The sequence below is a fragment of the Pogona vitticeps genome, chromosome 5, assembly GCF_051106095.1.
Source record: "Pogona vitticeps strain Pit_001003342236 chromosome 5, PviZW2.1, whole genome shotgun sequence".
In the NCBI taxonomy this organism is placed as follows: Eukaryota; Metazoa; Chordata; class Lepidosauria; order Squamata; family Agamidae; genus Pogona; species Pogona vitticeps.
In genome coordinates, this window is record NC_135787.1 from 61,283,173 (window position 1) to 61,301,237 (window position 18,065).

Genomic DNA, 18,065 nt, shown 5'->3' on the forward strand with positions numbered 1-18,065 from the left:
AACATACATTTGAATAGAGAGAAACAAATGGAAGTGGAGGAAGGGCTCAAAATTCAAGATGTTGCAGTATTTCTCTAGCATTTTTATTCAGAGTCCAAAAATATATGATGTAAGAACTGAGGCAGAACTATTTCTAACACCTAGCAGACAAATTTAACATCTGACATGTGAAGGAGACCCAAAATCCTTATTAACTCTAAGTGAAACAGACTTAACTTTGCTTGCTAATCCTAGCTCATGAATGTCATATCAGAATTCTGAATTATATTGACATTGTGATCACTGATCAGTGAGCGGCAAAGCACCCTGGAAGGCTGAAGTGTTTCTCCATTAGTTTCTGAAAATTATTTTAATATCATATTTGTACCTATTCTTCTGTCTAGATCTGTTCCCATCAAAATAAAATAAAAAGCTATGGTACTGCAGCTGATTTTTATACCTGGAGGTATTCTACCCATGTAAGTTCTACAAACTAGGTTTTCCTAAGCTTCTATAAGTAATTCTTCAGAAATCTTGTTTGGCTTTTTTGACTAGAAAACCTGATGAAATAACAAAGTGCAACTTTTGGGGCCCAGCGGCTTGTCAGAATGAGAAGTAACACAGAAACTGAAACCAATGTAGACAAATTAGAAATGAAACTGGAATGGGTATTCTGTGTAAACAGGTTTCAATTTCTGTCATCAGGTAGAAAAAATATTTTACGTGAAACTATGGCAGTAACTGAATAACACTTCCTTTCTTTCCAGTCTCCTTATTAACTTGTTCTGTGACTGCTATTTTAAGTCACTTGTTCTTATACTGCAAATAGCTGAGATCTTCTGGTAGATGGAGAAACAGTCAAGCTTTTCACAGAGGTACTTGCTTGGTAGAAGACTTGGAGCAGACAAATATGTGTTTGGCCAGGTCATGGTGCTCAAAGTGTTTAAAGCAAAGGTGAGCATTTTATGATGACTACTACTGAAAATAGACACATTTTCCTTACACATTAGACTAGTGGTTCTCAAACCTGAGTCCCCAGAAGTAATTGGACTGCAACTTCCAGAAACACTGGCCAGCAGAGCTAGCGGTGAAGGCTTCTGGCAATTGCAGTAAAATCTGGGGACCCCAGTTTGAAAACCACTGCATTAGACAACCGATCAGTCTCTACCTATGTGAGTTAGTGGTGAGACCTATACGAACAGAAGGTCATAATAATCTGTAGGGTTGAAGGCGTCCTACCCCCTCCCTGCCTAAAGGTATTGAAAGAGATTAGGGCATATAGGCTCATTGGTCTTGAGTTCCATAGCCAGTTTCCATCTCCTTATCTTTGGTAAAATCTTCTGTTTAATATAAAGGAAAATAAATGTATAAACAAAGATTTTTTAAAAAAATATTCTGAACAACAAGGCTTACTCCTTGCCGTATAGTGTTGCTTCAGAAAAAAGGAACTCAATTTTCCTCTGCAAATTCACATTCATTAAGTATGGTTAGATTTTATTCTGTGTGACTAGATAGAATTGTTCAGATGAATCTGTACTCTAATTATAGGTTTCAAGGAACCTGGAAGTATTCGTAAGCTGGATCGATTCCAGAATGTAAAGAGGCACCATGAACCCTATTTTAAGGAACACTGAATACCAGGCAGTTCTGAATGTTGAACACACACTTGACCACAGTTATCCACTGCACCCACAGTAGTGCCCAATTAAAAGATTTCATGTGATTTGCACACTAAATACAGACTATGATTTTCCTGATTATATAATGATGGTGCATATGACACAAAGCACTTTCCCCTTGGATTTGGAGGACATAAGGCTAATGATGTTAATATTCTGTTTATATTGTGACCTTGTAAACAGGCCTATTTGATCTGTGCAGCCCAGTGCATGCACAAAATATACCCTCTAGCCCAGCTACATCCATTTATGTGATCTTCTCTTGTTTAATCACATACCTGTACTATTTTTGATGGGGCAGTTAAGGCCAGAAGATGGGAAAGGAACATCTGCAAATTGTGTTGTACTATGTTGCCTGTCAACCAAACGTCTGACATATAAAAACAGGTATTGCCCGTGTGTAGTTGTTATGGAATAAAGCTACATGCCTCCTTCAGTTGCCCTTTTATAGTGCTTCTTTTCTTCTTTGAACAAAGAGAAGGGCAGGATTTGCATAGGGCATGAAACTTGCATTTCCCTCAAAGTACAGCATTAAAAAAATACTGAGAATCCTCCCAAGATGGAAATTACCTTACTTTTGCTTAATAGTAGCAAAAGAAGGTTTGAACTCATTAGCAGTTCAGAACTCCAAATGCACTGCATTTTTTTTTCATAGAGCGTATGCACAGCCACATAGATTAACCCGTGGACTTGCAACACACTCAACCCAAATGGCCCAGATCTACTTATTTTCAAAGCTGACTAGCATCAAAGTTGGGGTACAAAATAATAGATAACCTCCCAGGTTCCATCAGTTACACTCCAAACTAAGAAACAATTCTCAATACATAGCCACTCTTTGATGTGTGCACACACACAACTTGTTTATTCTATTATCGTCCCAACCAAAATAATTAAAGCCATTTTCAAGGCTGATATAAAACTGGAGATCATGAGAGCTGAGCCTTTCTCCAACTTCTTTTGAATATTACTTGACTGAAGAAGAGCAGAGGCAGTTAAAATGCACTTCACTTACCCCTAAGTGCATTTTAAAGAACATTTATATACAGTACATGAATAGTCTATTCCACCCAGTCTCCACCCACAGACCTAACACACACACACACACACACACACACTTTGACGCCTTCTCAAATGTGACACTGTTCTCAAGATCAAATAGGAAGGGTGCCAAATCTAATTCCACAACAATGCAACTATAGTCACTTCAGTGCAGGTAGTAGTGCAGTTCAACTACAATGCTAACACAGAGAGAAAAAAGTTTCTTATTGAAGAGTCAAGAGGGGGAAAAAATGAACAAGTGCCAAATGTAGCTGGGGCCCGAGCCAAGGAGCCTCATGCCTCAGACGTGACTTCCTGCAGCAACTAAGCACTTGGATGTAAGAGGGAAAGGTTCAGCCTTAAACTACTGCTGTCGTTGACACTTCTCTATCTAGTGCAGTATGTATGTATATGTGTTTAAGACTGAATACAGTAAACATTAGCAGTTGCCTATCTATCACTCAGCTTTCTCCTGTTGATTCAAAGGTATAATCAAGATTCTATACAGAATCAGGAAATCGTTGAGAGACAACTGAAAGAACAGGCTGTAGGTTCAGAGGTGGGCAAAGTATGGTCCTGGGGCCACATACTGCCATCCCACTCCTTTTTTTTTTAATTAAAAATGTGTACATTGCTATTCTTGGAAGCCTCCAGGACTGGTGACTCACATTTTAAATAGGTCAAAGAGCCCATCTCTGCACAGTCAAATATCCTAAAATACACGCAGTGACATCTAGCCACTCTTAGTTTCATTTCTTTCCTCCCCCCCCCCAATGTTTACTGGTCTATGAGGCTTCCAGAGGGTCTGGGACAGAAAACTGGTCCCCATACATAACAAAGATGTCCAGCCATGCTGTAAGCATTTACTAGGCATCTTTTGCTCACCTCAAAGTGAATGGCAAGTCCATGTAATAGGATGTATGAAAAAAAGGTTTTTAAAAACAACAAATGATTAAAAAGTATTTATATTTTCTCTTATTAATGAGACTATCCCTTCTATTATCAAATAGTAATAGCTGGAAGGCTATTTGAAACAACAATACTGGCTTCCTTTAGGAGAAAGGCAAAATGCCTGGAAAAAAGTCTACTTGCACAAACAAAGTAATTAAATACAATTGAAGACTACTGTAAATAAATATCACTTAAATACTATGTTTACCAAAAGCAATATGAATTAAGATAAATGGGCCAAATTATATAAAAGCACACAGGCTGCAATACATACTGAGGAATTCAGGAAGACTTACTTCTGAATAGGTTTCTAATGACAGTGGTTCTGAGGTAATTATTCAGAGTTACATCAATTTATTTCACAAAATGATCATATCCTAAACTGAACAACAACAACAACACCAATAATTAGCTTAAGACAGATTAAAGTTCTGGGAAACTGACCAAAAACACAACAGACTGATCCTGGTACAAAATATAATTCCACCACGGCAGTTATGGAAATATGTCATAAATGATTCAAATACACATAGGTTTAAAAGCAAATTTTAGCAAGAGACTAAAGAATGGTTTCTTTAAGAAAACTTGTCATCTGCTTATCCCAGTAAGAGCTGTTATAAAAGGCCAGGAATGTGGTTTTAATTCTGGATAGAAGCCTGAGAAAGTACACAGCATGTTTCAGTGAGGTTAAACTAATTTGGAACATGCAAGACATCAAAATTTCAGGTGAGCTGGGATGCAAGTTTCCCAAAATGAAATTAATGCGTGTGATCTCTTTTCAGCTTCATTGTTGTGACCATGTTCTCCACAGATAACAGCTATTGACACAATGCAGCAAAAGTATATGATAATGTTTGATCAAAGAGAGTTGTTGTTTTTTTAAACTATCTGGGTGTGGATCACTTTAGCTGCTCCCAACCAACCTTTCCTATTTTGAAATGCTCCACTTGTCAGCAAAATAGCTCACCATGCTCTGGGTTACAAACACTTTCATTTTCAGATCACCTGTGCCTGGACAGATGAGTTGAAATCAAAACTCAACATCTCTTTAGAGAGTGGAGTTTTCTGTGTCGCCCTTCATCTTTAAGGAGCTGGAACTTTCACTAGCTCAAAAATACCACTGCTGAATATTTCCTTCTTTGTTTGTACTTGCTCATTTGTGCAAACTGCTTACATTTTGCTGTAATTCTCAGTTTTCAAAGATGAAATACTGTATTTCAATTATGAACTACTTTCCAAACCACAATATATATATTTTAAAAACTGCTTCACAATTGCAAAATTCATAGTTCGAGCAGTTGTGAACAGGAAATTAGAATTAATTGGTTGTTAGTGATTCCAGTAACTGTATCTTTTAAAAATTTCAAACAAGAAGTTTTATCTTCTGTTTAACTTACTTTTACCATACTGCTGCAGGTGGGGACCATTTACTGATATATGAAAACAAAGGGAAATTTAGGGGCTGACTACATGGGCATTTAGCCTTCTGTTTGACTGGCTGCAGAGACAGCCTGGTTCACTCCTAAAGACTGTGTTCAGACACGGTCTTTGCTAGACTGAACCAGCCCCCCCGCCCTCCCCACAGTGGTCCTACTCACACCTTTCTGGCCCCTGTCAAATGCTTCTGCTTTTTGGGGCTAAGCAGGATCACTCTGTTGTGCTCATTTCCAACACACACAATTGCTAGAAATGAACCAAAAGCAAGCCTTTTTGTCATTTCCTAATATCATGAAGTGACTTAAGAAGAGAGCTTCAACTGGCAAATGAAACATTTCCTTGGTTCTGCGGAGGGGCTGAGGAAGTGAATTTTGTTTAACGTGTATTAGATCAGTGCAACACTTAAAAAGAAAAAATGACAAATGGGAAAATTCCTGCCAGAAGTGGGAGGAGATTGGAGGGGGCAATGAGAAGGATTTTTGTTTGACATTTCCTATTTAGCTTTTTTTTAAAGTGTTCTAATGCATATGCATTACTCTACTGTAATCCATTTTTAAAAAATTTACTTCCTAAGGCCTTCCATGAAGCCAAGGAATTACAGTATTTAATTTGTCCATATCCTGAAATGGCTCTCTTCTTAAGCCACTGCACAATATTGGCAAATTGACAGCGGGACAAATAAGGTTGTTTGAGCTTTGTATGCTCTATGGATACAAGGATCACACCAAATGCCACACCAGATCTCCTAGTAACTCTATTTAGCTCAATCCAACATACTCCAAAATAGGCATGTAGACAAGCCCTTAGTTGAAACATCTGTATTGTTGCTAGCTTTACTCAATGTAAAATTTTACATATTATTTATTTACAGTATTTATTTAATATCCCACCTATCTGGTCTTACGACCACTCTAGGTGGCTTTTCTCATAAACTTAAAATGCTCAGATACATATGCCAGCCCCCAAAATATTTAACAGGAATTTGTGCGTATACTATCACATTTCATCCAATGCACAACCTATTATTATACTAAGGGTCTATCCTAATTCTCTTTCTTTAAAAACAGATCACAGCTAAGTAACTTTGACTGTGCAGTACAGTACATAGAAGAATAACGGTGTGTATACATACATCATATTTATAAATATTTCAAGGACAATATCCCTGCAGTTCATACGGCAGCCTCATATTTACACAACACAAGGAAAAGCAACCATGTCTCCCCTGTCAAGGCCCACTCCCAGCCAGTTTGAGGCATCTGAAAAATCCCAGCAAGAGGAAGAGAGCCAAAGCCAAAGCACAGGTAACTCACATAAGCACACAGATCACCAGTTTGTCTTCTACCGTAGGGGAATGGGAAACCTTCCTCACTGCCTCTAGCCTGTACTGTATAACGTGGATCAAATGAGAGCCAAGGGAATAGCAGCAACCTATTCTATCTTGACTTTTTCTTCTCTAGTCAACAACCACTTCCTGACATTTTGACTGCGGAAAGGACTGAAAACTCACTAGACTACCTTTTTTCTTAAAAATGGGGAAAAAACTTTCTTTGGACCAGCACTCCCAGAGATCCATTACCAATATGAGCCCTGCTGGCTCTAAGCTTCTCATAAATGTAGTCCCCAAAATTAGCTTTCCCCATCTCTGCCTTTGTTAGGTCATAATATTTAGGGCCATAAACGTGATCTGCTACTTAAACGCAGGGGGAAGAACTCTGACAATGTTAGTCAGTGTACTGCTCACACTGCAGTACCTGTTACAAAGTTACAAACCCACTCCCCGATCAAAACTAGGAACATTAATTTTATCCTGTAAGACAGTGGCCCCCAACCTTTTCTCAACAACGGCCCAGTTGGGGGGGGGGCATGGCACGCCCACAGGGGGTGGAGCTTGCTCATATGCATGTCGCGCTCTGGGGGCCCCGGCTCGTGTGCATGCGCACAGCGCGCTCGCAGGGAGTGGAATGCGCTCACATGCATGCACATGTCACACTTGCGGGCCGTGCTCACACATACGCATGGCACACTCGCAGAGGCAAAACGTGCTCGCACGCATGCACAAGATAGCACTTGCGGGGGCACTAATGGGGGTTAGGAGATCTGTGTCCGCGGCCCGGTCCTGGATAGGCCCCAGACTGCTGCCGGGTCACAGACTGGGGGGTGGGGGATGTCTGCTGTAAGACACTAGCTCTAGTCAAAAATGTGGAAACCGAGTGTACTTACCACAAGTCAATGGGGTCACCCCAGCTTTGCTCCCTCTTTTTCTGGAGCTCTCCAGCACACGGAGGATAAGCCTGAAAAAGAGAGTCTTTGTTATCCATTCAGGTTTTTCATATGAACATCACAATACCCTGCAGAATCAATATCTCAACTCTTATCTAGAGAGTTCTTATGGATAATAGAGGCTCTCTTCTTCGTTCTTGTTCCTCTCTGCAAGTACGGCAGTCATGAATCTAGGAACATAGGGCTAAGCACTAAACCCAGGTTGGAGCCAGAAAAATGAGATACCAAGAAGCCTCAGACCTGCACATTTCACCTGCCTCTCATGGCTGGTGGTTCTTTTTCTCATTGTTTGCCTGAGACAAATCACAGCTTGTTGTTTCATGAAATACTGGCAATTATGGTTTGGGACATGCACCACAAACCAGGATTGTAAACTGGGATCTGCTCCTGGGTCCCAGGGCAAATGCAAGTCACATTTTGCTAGTTTGGATGACATGGCAAACTAAACTGCATGAAATCCAGAAAGAGAGACACCAACTGCAGTGGTGCCTCGCTTGACGACGTTAATCTTTTCCAGCAAAATTGCTGTAGAGTGAAATCGTCATCAAGTGAAATAAAAAAACCCACTGAAATGCATTGGAAACTGTTCAATGCATTCCAATGGACGAAATACCTGCTCGTCCAGTGAAGATCCTCCATAGGGCGGCCATTTTCTGCTTCCTGTATAGCGAAAAATCCGTCCTAAAAACGGGGAGCCATTTTGCACAGTGGGCAGCCATTTTGGAAACCCGACGATTAGCTGTTTTGATCGTTGTAAAGCGAAAAATCGGTTCCCGAAGCAGGGAACCGATCATCGTAAAGCGGGTTTTCCCATTAGAACATCGTTTTGCGATCGCAAAAGCTATCGCAAAACCTAAATCGTCAAGCGGATTCGTCGTTTAACGAGGTAACGTTAAGCGAGGCACCATTGTAAAGGGGAAGAAGGAACACATGAACGTGAGATTCTCTGAAGTCTCCACCATATAGTCAACCTATCATCCTAGTATTCTCTCTAGACCAATTCACCAATTTAATGCAACAGGTCAGAGAATCAGGGCACAAGATATTAGGATTAAATCCAACTTCTAGTCTCAACTAAAGTACAGTGACTGAATCAATGAGATTTACATCTCATTCAGTGGCTGATTTGCCACTGAATAACTGATTAAAAAGTCTAAGGCAGCATGTTTTCTTAGAAGGTAAAACCACAAATCTGAATAATTATATTGTCTTAAGCGAAGCTCTACTGAATTGAGTTGTACAAACTGTCGCATAAAGTGCTACAGTAGAAACTGAACTGCTTAACACCACTGTTACATGTGTGGCAGAGGAAAGACCTTAATGTGTAATCTTCCACTTAATAAGCAAATATTTACAACCACGAAGGAGAATTTAGCTGACAAGGTGAGCAGAACTTCCTTATGATTAAGCAGGTGTTCTGCAGTGCAGTTTATTCTATTAGCATTTCATTTTTTGCTTTGTGTCTTGTCTGGAGATTTTTGTACACATAGGTTGCTTCATCTGAGCATTACATGCTGTGCATACAATGAAGGCGATAGTGTTATTTAGTAAAAATAGGAGAGTGCACACCCCTTCCTTTAAAAATATCCTAGTATTACTCATCAATCATAAATGTAGCATTTTGACCCTGCAGATTGTCTTATAGGAAATAACACTTGAACCACTAATAAGCCAATTTAGTATAGTAGGTATGTTATATAGCTACTAGATTTGACAACAAGGAATATCCATCTAATGGGTAGGAGTAAGAAATTTAGGCTCAATGAAATTTTACAATTATACTAGCCAAAGTATGTAAATGTAGAAACAGGAGCCGGTATTCTGTCTGATAGGCACATGGATACAAAAGTCCAAGTGTAGAAATCACCACGACAATCTGATGAGGTACTGGTTGCACACAGCCAGGTTCACAACCAACACTTATCAGATCTCCATAGTAGTTTCTGTATTTGGAGTTCTGTGTACATAAATAATGAAAGGGATATTGGCCATTTAAAAACACACAATCAGTAAATATGGTGAAAAGGGTGACTTTCAAGCACAGCCTGAAGAATCTACAGTATTAGACTAGATTGACACTCACTTCTTTTATTTATCACCTTTATACAGCCCACCTTTCTTCCATTATGGAATCCAAGGCAACAGACATAGGATGTCCAGTTTCCCATTTATAATCCAGAGACACTTTGAATTATGATGTGTAAGGAGTCTTTACACTGACGTTCTCCAGAAAGATGGATTGTCAGGAATAGCATCATTGGTGATGCTGCAGTACAACTGGCCAACAGACCTTGTCACTCAGTTGCTGCTATTATTGTGTACTGATATTTAGGGAGCGTTTTTACCAGTTTCACACTCCTAGTGAGTTTCCATGGCTGAGCAGTGATTCAAACTGAGACCTCCTGAGGCCTAGGCCTTCACTCAATCAATCCACTACACCACTTTATGGGTACATATTCATATGTTCGGATCAATAGCACTCCCATAGGCCCACAATATGCAAACTTCTTCATGAGTGACTTAGAAGAAAACTTTACCTGTTCTCAAAAGCCATTTTTTCTACCTGAGATATACTTAAGACATATCTATTATATGGACTAGTGGAGCCCTGACAAAATTCTACCAAAGCCTCAGTAATTCTTATTCTACCACTGAACCTCAACCTAGACCAGGTTCATGAATGTTACACATAAAAGACATAAAAATATCATCTTATAATGTAAATCTACTGACTGCTTCTATTCAAAGCAATACACCAAATCAGTTATCCACAACCAAATCCTACAAAACAACCATAGCTCTTCATGCTCATCAGAGACTCACAACTTAAAGGATTGAAATCAGACAATACCAACCCAATAAAGTGAGGGGGGGGGGAAACAACCAATAAGACTATGGTGGAAACCAGGACTAATTAACTACAAGACAGAACCAGGAGAATTACAGAACACTGTTTATTGTCACTCGTACTACCCAGCTAAACTGTCTACATTTAATTATCAGGAGTGTCCCTCATCAACGACACTTCTCCCTCACTGTCCTTGGGTGATAAACAGGCTTCCCTTGGCTTACAACAAGTACCCAAATGAATTCTTATTGGCAACAGCATAATATGTAACAGACTATACACTGATACAAAAGCCAGCCCATATGCCAGACACAGATACCAACTTTGTCTCCACATCTACACTGGCAACACTGTTACAGAAACACAGCATCAACTACAACAAAATATTTCAATGTGATATACCAGTGGTTCTAACCTTTTTGGGACCGTGGACCGGCTGAGCCTCTGAGGATGGCGGGGCACCCCACATGCGCACTCTCAGGTGCATGTGCAAAGGAGGGAGGGCGTGTACATGAAGGGGCGGGGGAGCGCTCACGCTGGCACACGTGTGTGCGCGCAAAGCAGCTGTGGGGAGTGGAGTGCATGGGGGGGAGGTCTGTCTCCGTGGCCTGGTCTGGCTCAGGCCATGGACCGGCATCGGGCTGCAGACCGGGGGCTGACAACCTCTGATATATACCATAAATTGGCAGTAATGTCCTACTGCACTCTTCAGCAAACACAAGCTTGTTTCTAAAAGAGGATTGCAACTCTGTTACTCCAGAAGTTTCTGGTCTAGAACTCTTATCAGTCATGGCTAGTATAAACAATGGTGAGCAACTATGAGGGGCACAGTCAAAGAACATCTGGAGGGACACAGTAGTCTCCAACTTGACAAAGCCCTGAATGGTTTGGAACCTTTGCTATCTGGCAGAGTACCTCTGCCTCAGATCAACCTTCTGTCCCACCCATACCACCCAATACAGTATTTGATGTTAAGGGGGGGAGCATCCCAAGGGAAGCCCAGAAGTTTCTAACCAGGAACTGGGCCTTCTCGGTGGTGGTCACCTTGCTGTAGAATTCTCTACCAGTGAAAGTGTTTCTGGCTCCCACCCTCCTATGGATTGGAAAATATTTAAAAACATGTTCTTTACCCAGGCCTTTGAAAACCTTCTCCCTATCTAATTTAATTAACTACTTAGTTATCTGATTCTGTTTATTATTTAACTGACACTACTATTGCCACTTTATTGGGAGTTAGGTTAAGGTCCTTTAACGATAGATAGTGTTATGGGGCGGAGTTTTTATTTTCTGTATGTTGTCTTTAATTTACATTTTGTTCTTAATTTTTGTTATTTTGCTGCAAACTGCCCAGAGTAGTGGTTTGCCACTAGATGGGCAGGGCAGAAATTAAACAAAATTTTCAAGCAAAAGAATATATCTGACACAAAACATACATCAGAAATGACAAAATTTAAAACCAGTGTGGTGACAGTTCAACCTCTCTGCATACTTTTTAGGGTTTCTGAACAAATGAATTTCAAAAACGTACTCCAACATGAAAGAGCTGAACTAGAATAACCAATATGTTCAATTCCATTTCCTGTGGCTCAAATAGGGACATTATTACCCATATTACAGTTCCACTTTCTCACTAGAAACTTATTGGCATCAGCACTCAGCACATGTAGTGCAAATGGCCACAGGTATTTTTTCCTCATATTCTTCAGTCCTTACATAAAGAGCTCCTAATGTTATTTATAAAAGCTATTTCTATTCCTAATGGAAATATGATGAAAAAAGTTATCTGCGTCATTTACTGTTATTTCATAATCTGAGATTGTTTGACATAGAATATGATAAGGATATGTCAACAAAACCTTAATATTCAAAGAAAATAAGTTTAGAAGCAAACTGAGCAAAACTAGGGACATGCCTGAAGTTTGTGTCTTCAATCCATAACCCGTTAGTTTCCTTTCCACATAAAGCCTGCACACACAGAATGTCTTGGGTAGAAATGTATCTCATTCCCATTCAGGGCAAAAGCAAAAAAATAAAACTTTTCGTAAGGAGCTTTTCAAAAGCATTCGGGCCTTGTAGCAGTAGGAAGTATAAAAACACACACACACATTGCTATGTAGAGTACCTCACTATAAAGAATGCTGGCAAAATGTTTAAAGCACAATTTGTTCTTGTTTTAACACTAGAAGAATGACTCATACATGTCAATGAGTCTCTCAGGCGGTGTTCTTAAAAGCACTTGTGCCTGTAATGCAGAACAGAGTTCAATGCAGTTTTGATGCTACAAGTATTTTTAAAATTGCAGCTCAGCAGGCTAATACACAACAAAAATCATACTGGATGGAATTTGGTTTGTACAGGCAGATATTTGGGGCAATCAGTACTTCAATTGGCAAATTCATGGTAAATGGAAGCAAGAACTCCTACAAACACAGTCTTACGCACATCTTCAGAGTAAATTTCACTAAATTTCACAAAAACGTTTCTTAATCTACACATATCAGGCAAGGCTCTATGAATCTCTCTGTATGCTGAGCAAACAAGAAATATACCACTAGACCCTCTCACTTCCTTCTTCAGTACAAGGGATTTCCCCTCCCAATTTCATTATCTTTCTTTATGCATCTTAAAACAATAGCCATTGTTTTGAATCTACTCCCAACTTCATATCATGTCCTGACACAAATTGCCCCAACCTTTTAGGTCTGGCCCAGAACAGAGGTCTGTTCAACCAGTGTATTATACTGCAATCCTCACCTTACTCAGTCTCAGGCTATTCTCTGCCTCACTCTAGAAAGCAGCAAGACAAAATGAAATGTTCCTCATTTATTTGACTATGTGACCTATAACCAGGAAGAATAGACTTTTAATCAAATAGGCAGACAGATATGCACATCTCTCTCTCTCTCTCTCTCTCTCTCTCTCTCTCTCTCTCTCTCTCTCTCTCTCTCTCTCTCTGTGTGTGTGTGTGTGTGTGTGTGTGTGAGAGAGAGAGAGAGAGAGAGAGAGAGAGAGAGAGAGAGAGAAGAAAGCAAAACATAATAAAGCAGAGCAAAGATGCTGAGCCTGTGGCTATTATTGGGTCCAAATTCTACTATTGAGCAATGGCTTATTAAAGATGGAGTACAGTAACACATTGAGAGCCCAAGGTTAATCACCCATGTGATAGACCCTTCTTAACACATTATTTTCTCTTCATGAGGCAGGGAAGTTAAACCAGCAAATGCAAACGAGAGGACAGAAACCAATTCATTTAGCACCACCAGACATCCACGGACTGATGACACAAAACACAGAGACACCTGGAAACAACCACCCACATCTAACCTCACTGAAGGATAGGGATGAATTCTTGTGAGTCAGGAGGTGTTGGCTAACTCGCATGGCACTACTGAATAATTTACAAAACAAACACTTCTACCTATTGCTTATCCTAATCACATACAATTCGAGGTTCAAACAACGGAGCATCTCCCCAGCCATTCTTACTCTATATTACATTTCCTGTATATCAGTTCTTTTTTATTTCTGTTGCAAGACCTGCAACAACAAATAATAATAATAATTTTGTAGCATTTTGCAACAAAATCTGACAAAATCTTGAGTTTGTTAATGCAGGGATAGGAATAACATAATGCATGTTTTTTTAATGTGCCCAACAGCTCAGATCATAACCACCATTGCAATAATATTTTTTCATGGCTGCCCTCTGATACTGAAATTCGCTGCTCAGTGAGTTCCATCTAAGACCTTCTCTACCATTTTTCATGTGCCAGGCAAGGATTCTCCTGTCCATCCAGGTTTCTAGCGGGACATTCATACAATGGTTCTTAATCTGGATCTCAATTAATGGAAGAAAACAGTGCTAAAGACACATTTCATTAATGCTTATACCTAGAATACTTAAAAGTATCTAAGGATTGCCATACATGTAGGTCTCCATCATGGTTAGCGTATGAATGGAACTATGACACATTATCCAAATGCATACACTTATTGCCCGTCAGGCTTTACTTCTGCAATTCAAATAACAATGTACAGTATAAGATTCCATTTGCCCTCCAGGCAATGCAAGCTTCTAGGCCTTATGACATGTTCAGATAGCGTGGCCTAGAGAACCTAGAGCAGCTGGAACGGTGTGATTAATATATCCATTGGTCAGATGGTTCAGGTCTAGTGTTTTGCTGATCCTTGCCCTAACCCATAGTGGAAGAAGTCATCTTATAATACAGTATTTGAGGAAACCATGCCGCAGGCTTCCCATCAGTGGCATATGCTCAATTTTAACAATGAACAAGATCCTGTGCCTCAGAATTATAGAAGTAAAGTGGATAGCACTGATACATTGTGTGCAAGTAGCAGAATGCAGTTCCTGTTATCTTACAGTAGATAGCACATGGAGACACTTTAAGGATTTTTGTCCAAATGCCCAAGAGTGTATTTTAAATTGGCTATTATTTATATTATTTTGAGGTCCGTTCCAACTTTATGATTCAGCAACGTTTCTACCCCAAGAAATGCCATGTCATACATAACTGGAGTTAGTATTTCAATACAAATCACTGAGACAATGTTTAGACCCAGAAGTACTTGTGGGAAGCCAAAATGTTTGGAATATCTGGATTGCAGAGTCAATGGCTTTCAATGACAGGGTGAAATTAAAAACTAGAGACCCAGTTTGCTATTTTTAAAAATCATAATTTCGACACATTAGAAGTGCCAGACATCTATGCAACCAATGCCTCTCAACTGAAGACAGTTTGCTACAATTTAGAAGTAGGGAAAATAAAATTTAACAGGATCATGGAGCAAATGACGAGAAAGTCACAGTTCCTTGGGTTCCGAAGAAGCATTAAGAACAGATCTTCCTTATGTCAGTGGACCCAAACTTGCAAGACTTCATTCAGTTGAACTCTCACTGATTCAAATAACTGCAGTTTTAGAAGAGGTAGCCATGTTAATCTGTGCTGCAAGCATATCAGGCAAAAACAAAAGAAAAATAGAAAAGACAAAAACATTGTGGCACCTTAAAGACTGACTGTTGTATTTTATTGTAGGTTTCATAGACCTTCTTCACTCACTTATTCAGACACATGGAGAATACAGAGATCACACAGTAAAACATTTATGCTGGGGTCTAAAAACAGTGGTTTATGGTTGCATTTCACACATGCAATGCTTTGTGACCTCTGTTTGGTGTTCAGTTCTTTTGAAATCTGGTTCTGTAATGATTCCAGCAGGAGACACAAAAACCACGCAAAAGGAGAGAGAGAATGAGAATGAGAGAGAGAGAGAGACCTTAAAGACGAACAGTAAAAAGTAACGTGAATAAAAGAAACAACAGGAGCAATGTGTATTAAAACATAAATGCAATGTTTCTACGTAAGATAAAGAGGACAATCTCTATGCAAAAGAATGGACATAAATCAAATCAGAAACAGAAATACACAGAAATATGTCTCCAATCCACCAGGGCACTCTTCATAAGATATGAAAATTGATATTCTGGAAAGGAAATACTGCAGAACACAAATACAGAAACAGCTGAGATTAGAATTTATACACATGATGGACACATCTTAAGTCACATCTACTGTTACTTTCCTTCACAACAAGGTTCAAAGGTATAGTCTGGCATTGCTCATATTAATACACATTGTTTCTCTTGTTTTCTTTAAACATGTTGCTACTTTCTTTGAACATGTTACTACTGCATACAGTTAGTCTTTAAGGTCTCTCTCGCTCTGCTTTTGCGTCTCTTGCGGGAATGTTTAGAGAACCGAAGTTCAAAACTGAATACCAAACAGACATATGTGTGAAATGCAACCACAAACCACTGCCTCTTAGACCCTGATATGATTGTTTTACTGCGTGATCTCTGTATTCCACCTCATATGGCTAAAGTAGTGGGAGAAGGTCCATGAACGCTTATACCGTATTAAAATACAATACTTAAGTCTATTATACATGATACTAAGGTATCACGTTTTTTGTCTTTTTAAAAATGTCTTTTGTTTTTGCCTGATAATATTCGTTAGTTTGGGCACAGCCTAATCTTGACGTTCAACAAAGCTACCATACCCGTGGTAGAGCAGTTGATGGCAACCCGTCGGTCACATCAACCTTTGACGAGGAAGCATGCAAACTCAAGAACACAAGGGCGTGGAGGTGTTCACAGGTGTTGACGCTTATGCACACGGAGGGGAAGGAAGGAAAAGAGGGAGGGAAATGTGCAGGTTCCACTGAACACCCCCCCTCCCCATTCTGGTTGCCCTTTACATGCAGGGGGCTGAAGGTCTACCCAGGTAAGCCTTCTCCCTCAGCGGAGAGATCCGGTAACCCTTCCACACTCCTCCTCCCTGGAGCAAATTAATGCTTTCCGGTTGCTGGGAAAGCAGGAGGGCTGGCGCTCGCGCTCCCTTTAGTTTCCTGGAACAACATCCAGGCAGGCCTCCCTCTCCTCTCTCCCGCCTCCCCCCCCCGTGTTCCCCCGCACGAGCGGCAAAAGCATCCAGTGGCGCGCTCGACGGCCGCGTCCTCGCTTCCCGATTGGCTAAGCAGCGATGCTACGTCACGCCTTGACCCGGCCGCGGCGAAAAAAAAGGAAGTGACTGAGCCAGGCTTGTGTAACAGCCTCTTTCGCGGGGCATCAAGGCCGCGGCGCGGGGATGGGAAGGAGCGGCACTGGAGGTTTTCGCGACCCCCTCCTAGTTGTCGGAAAAAGCACCACTGGCCGGGGAGGGGAGGGGAGGGGAGGGGGCCGTCGCCAACTCTTCTCCCCACATTCAGTCCAAACCACCCCCGACACGAGGGGCTACCTGCCTCGTTTAGTTCCCTCGCCCATGCTCTGGGGAGGGGGTAAGGGAGGCTTGGAGAGGAGCCTCGAGGCCTCTGCGGGGGGAAAGGCAGCGAAGCAAAGGCGGCAGACGACGACGCCCTACGGCACCGAGCCCACCTTCTCCTCCTACTGCTCCTTCCGCCCTCCCCGCGCCTGCCCCGATCTCCCTGCAGCGTAAAACGAAGAGCCATGCAAATCTATACCAATCCCGGACAGGCGGATCAGCAGCACCTTCTACTGCGCTGGGGCCTTATAACGCCATAGCTGGGTTCAAAGTCAGGGACGGGCGAAGGAACGCGAAAAAGAGCAATTGAATCCCCCTAGACTGGTATACACCGCCTTTGAGAGCGAGCGAGAGCAAATTATAAAATGGGGTGGGTTCCCCCTCGGTCACAGCAACTCCACACTCGGGTAGAAAATCGGCTGCGAAAAATAAACATCCGCATCGCCCAACAGATCCCGGAATGGAAAACAACAAGTGTCCAGATCAGCAACTCCGTTTGCTTCTGTCATAACCTCCACTGGGGTGAAAAGCTGCTCTTTTTAGCTCACCCGGCGAGATTTCGACTCTGATAATCCGACAGTTATTTCGTAGTTCCCCAAAACCCGCTGATTTTGCATGCCACGAACCAGCTCTACTCCTACCTCATCCAGGCTAAAGAGGGAGAAGATATAATCACTCCCGCCTTTGTTTCTGCTGCTGACATTTTCCATCGTCTCGCCCCCCTTTCGAAGCAAACAGTGTATGTTTCAGAGCATGAGAAACCCGTCCTTCCAGCCGATCCCTTCCCTGCCTCTGCAAATCCAAAAGTGAAATTAAAAAACCTGCTTTCTCTTTCCAGAAGCTGCGCCTAAAATCATATGACCCGCAAAACGGCCCCAGCCTTTTAATTTGGGTTTCCAACCACTATTAATATTCCTAGATGCGAGCGTGCCAGGCTTGTGAGTGTCGATGCATTTAAACAAATAAATAAAGCGCATTATCTCTTTCAAATGATGAATTTGGTTTTAC

At 41.1% G+C, this 18,065-nt stretch overlaps 1 protein-coding gene across 5 annotated transcripts in view; it reads right to left on the minus strand.

Moving 5' to 3' along the window:
* Nucleotides 1-18,065, minus strand: part of IRF2 (interferon regulatory factor 2) — a 45,326-nt gene that overhangs the window by 26,699 nt on the left and 562 nt on the right. For 3 of the 5 annotated variants that reach the window (XM_020802738.3, XM_078393905.1, XM_020802759.3), the window contains exon 2: nt 7,311-7,381. The gene's annotated coding sequence lies outside the window, so the exon portion shown is untranslated. Of the gene's footprint in view, nt 1-7,310; nt 7,382-7,983; nt 10,510-17,698; nt 18,042-18,065 lie in introns of those variants that run through there. The other 2 variants (XM_020802749.3, XM_078393904.1) reach the window with 2 other exon arrangements.